We start from the raw sequence: 4,382 nt of genomic DNA on the forward strand, positions 1-4,382 counted from the left end.
TAACAGGTGTCGCTGTGAGGAGACAGCGCACTTACGGGAGAAGAGGTACCGAGAAGAGAGAAGAATGGCAAAGAGGAGATCCTGAGAGGAAGCATGGAGTACCTGTAGGACGTGGTGGAAATGCAAGGGTACCTCAGAGTGCACGACGCAGTGGAGGCTCTACATGCACTGAACCTTGCAGTGGTAACGAGTCGTTGGAATGCACTCGTGGACATTCCCTTATAGGTGTTCAGGGAACACCCACTCCACCCGGTCCGGTGCGAGGTAGAAGTGTAGAAACACAAGTGACTGGCGACTGGCGAGGTGGTACGAGCCACGACACAAACTGGAGGAGTAACACTTCAGGAATGGAGAGAGCAAGAGCATAGTTGCCCTCTCCAATGCCGCTCAATCGATATGACTCTTATTTTAAGGGGAGGGGTATGTGACGGTGTCCACCCCTATATTTCTTCCTTCCCAGCTTAGAAGAGTCATATCTCCGTAGCCTAAGTATTCTCTAATGTTCAGGGAACATTTTCATGTGTGGGAAAGCATGGAGCGTGATTAAGCTGGCTGTAAAATGGCCAGCTAAGTTTGATAACGCTTATGCCTTTTGAGGCACAGGACGGTGTCGAGCCATCCTGTTTCCCGCCAAGACGTCCTGATGCTTCCCGGCACCTGATTGGCCAGGTGAGGTCACGTGCCGGAAGTGACCAATGACGAGAGCCCTCGGGCGGTGTGACGTCACGAAGCGGAGGGCTTTGGGGGCGGCTGGCGCCTGGGCGGGAAGAGTACGTCACAAGCCGTCATAGAGGGAAGACGCGGTCGAGCGAGCTCCGGATCTAGAGAGCCCTTACCAGTAGATTTAAGCTCCGCTTCGATTCTGCAGACAGTCTGAGAAGCCATCCAACTTCCATGGAGTGCCCAGAGGCAAGGACAAACCGGATTAGAGAGCCAAGAGCTCTGTCAAGAGTCTGCAGCAGAGGGAACGTTGGGCTGGAGACGTCTGGGACGCCCAGAGGACCACGTATTCTACATCAAGCGAGTAGCTACGGCCAGGCCAAATCTACTGGTTGTGAGATGAGGGGAAGCTGTGCTGGACTGCGAGGTGTCGGCAGCGCCAGTGAGAGTGGAGGACGACGACGGAGGTACCTGTCTCCAGTACCCCAGAGAAGAGGAGGAGGAAGGCAGTACCTGTTGGGAGTCAGCATGGCGAAGACGCGTTACCACGAAGGTGACGGAGGAACCTGTGTGTGTGGCGGGAACTAGTCGTCGGCAGAGCAGACGCCAGAACCAGGAACCTCAACATCCCTTAACAGAGGACGAGTCAGCTTCGTGGTTGGAGTGAGATAAGGTAGAAAATTGTCCCTCCCTTTACCCCTTTTGAGCTAGGCGAGCTAGAGTATTTTATATGTTGTGAATATTTCTACTCATCATTTTAATGTCTCAGTGACAGGATGTTAGTTTAGGAGCCAAAAACTCATTTAGGCATGAGTTGGTGTGTGTGAGCATTAAGGCGGAGATGTTAGTGATCCTGGAAGGGTAGTTGGTGTGCAAGGAGCCAGCAACGTACTCTGAAACGCCCAGCTGATCGCATTGCTAGAGGCGTGGGAAAATCACGACGTTCTGACAGCTGGAACTGCCAGCTGATCGTGCTGCCAGAGGCGCTAGGCGTGCCCTGCGGCTCGAGGAGTGGACCCAGTCAGCTGACCATGTTGCCAGAGACGTGTCATTGAGAAGTGTTGCCACCAGCGGACGATTTCCCCCTTTTGACATTTCTTTATACAATTTGTATGTGTATATATGCTTTTCTTCAGTAAACCTTTTAAACTAATTGATGAGTTTAAGTGAGCCTCCATTATCTAGGGATATATATATATATTTATGAGACCATTAGTGACACCTTGCACTGCACGTGACATTGCATCCTTAGCCAAGATAATTAATGAGACCACTGACGTGTTGCTGGGACATGAGTATAAACACCCAGCTGGCGACCTCAGGACAGACCAGATAAAGCAAGAGAAAATGTCCCAGTGTCAGGACGGGCAGGTTTAGGTGAGTTATAGGAATCTTGAACCTCCCCACTAGCTAGGGGTGTATAAGGCCAGCCCTTAGGTGACTGGGGGAGCCCAAGGGCGAGCAGTGGCGTCCAGTACTGAGGGGGCTAAGACCCGTGGGACGACCCCAACCACGGGTAGGTTAGGGGATGAACTCTGACAATATTCACCGGCATAGGCGCTCATTGGAACTACCACCATATATAATTTATGACGTATGACGTGAGACCAGGGCTGATCAATCAAGAGACTCGGCTGATTCGTTGCTTGGACATAGTTTTTAGATAGTGTTTTGTTGCAAGTATTTGTTACACTTTCTGCTGAAGCTGCCAAAGAGTTATTCAAAGCAAGATAGGCAGTTGGGTAAGGAAAAACACGGGTCACCAGTAATTTCACATTATCCAAATGGACTTTAAATTTAGAGGCATCTGCAGCGCTCGAATTTAGAATCCAAGCTTGTGGGGAAAGTTCGAATCTTAGACGTAAATCAATATTATCTAAGATATGCTGATCCAGGGTAGAAATATCCAGGGCTAAGGGAAAACACATTGATAGCCCATTAGTTTTACAGTCATTAATAAAATCTTTCTCTTTCTCATTCGCAATGGTAAAATAGGCGTCAGTAAATTTTTTAATGATGTAACTTCGCTTCCAATCACTGCGAAAGGCACCAGTTCGACCTAGTGTGGCCATCTTAGAGGTTGGCATGCATGTAATTACTTTTATAAAAGACCAGTAATTGTAATTAGAATTAGATTCAATCACTTGTTCTCCTAAAAAGACTTGCACGCTTTTAAATACCGTATTTGACAACCCATTAATAAATTCCACATTATCTTCAGCTGCTAGTTTAGTGGACCCATCCTCTTTAGTTAAGGATACTTTAAAATCTAAAACTATATTCGATAAGTCTATAAATGCTCCTTGAGCACTTGGGATGCGAAATTCCAAGTAATTGTCCCTTAAATGCTGATTTAGAGGAAGGTTAACAGGTAGGATGTCAATTTGTTGACTCGAAACAATAGAGCTTTCCACGTGCCTCACTCTGTGACATCTACGAAATTGGTCTATAATACTGGAAGTATAATTTTCAATAGGAACTCTCGCCCCACTACTATCTACACCCTCCATGATCGTCTCGCTGTCAGATGACGACTGTCTAACTTATAGAGAATATGTCATTCTTATAGCTGATACACGACTTTGGTTGTGCACCTCTGTAATTGGCATTTTTATTGGAAGATTTCCTAGATTGCTGTAGCTTAATGACTCTCTTTCTGTTAACCCCACCTCCCGTCACTATCTTCTTGGCAACCCCCTTAAGGGCATCTACACCATGAGTCTTAAGAGAGGTCTTTACATCTCGTCTCCCACTTGACAAATCATCCAATATATTTTTTCCTAAATCAATTGCGCTCGGGAAAATACTGCGCATTAGAAATGGTATTGCCCTGCGCACCATCTCAGCCAGTGCACTTAGAAATCCCCCGCTTCTATGATGATAAGGTGCCTGGAATACACGTATGTCGTCCAAACCTCCTCCACGTTTCCCGGGCTGGACTCCAAATAAGTCCAGAAATTCTTGCTGACTCGGTGGGTGAAAAGGTACTCTCATGACTGAGGTTGCCTATATAATAACTAACATATGACAGGTGCGAGACTATTTATTATAATTTGGGACGTATGTGTAAAATGGCTGTGACTGAGCGTCCACCCTAAAAACTAACCAACCGACGAAATTGGTCAGTGATCTTAATTATGATTGTACCTAAAATGTTGGTATTGAGATATTTATACATAAGAGGCTGAACTCCTTTAGCGTAAGAATCTTGAAAGCTGAAAGCATCTAATATATTGACAGACTGACTGCCAAAGATTAGTGGTTCGATTACATCGCAATACACCAGAAAATAATCGCACCCGCCATCCATGTCTGGTGTATACAATGCAATTTGTTTTGATACAGACTCAATATCTACTAGGCGAGATTGATAAAGAGTATGTTTTTTGTCAGAATCAAAACCAAGCACTCTTGCCATTCGGTCTTTAAAGTGAACCCTAAGCGACGATAAGATTCGCCCTTCGCGATATTTAATTATAGAGGATAAAAGTACTCTTTAAAATGTTAAGTCATAAGAGAGGATAGTATCCCCATCTGAAAAATATTGATTAAAATCATCTTTTGTTACGAACCCGGATCCAGTGTCCGAGCACGGAGCAGTGACGACCGCGCCATCTGTGGGTCAGCTCCTGAAACCCCCTCCAAACGGACGACGACACCTGGTGAGGACGACGTATACCGGCCACAAGGGCCAGTTTCCAGTCCTGTTCAACTCACAACAC

Source organism: Procambarus clarkii, chromosome 41 (assembly GCF_040958095.1).
Source record: "Procambarus clarkii isolate CNS0578487 chromosome 41, FALCON_Pclarkii_2.0, whole genome shotgun sequence".
NCBI lineage: Eukaryota > Metazoa > Arthropoda > Malacostraca > Decapoda > Cambaridae > Procambarus > Procambarus clarkii.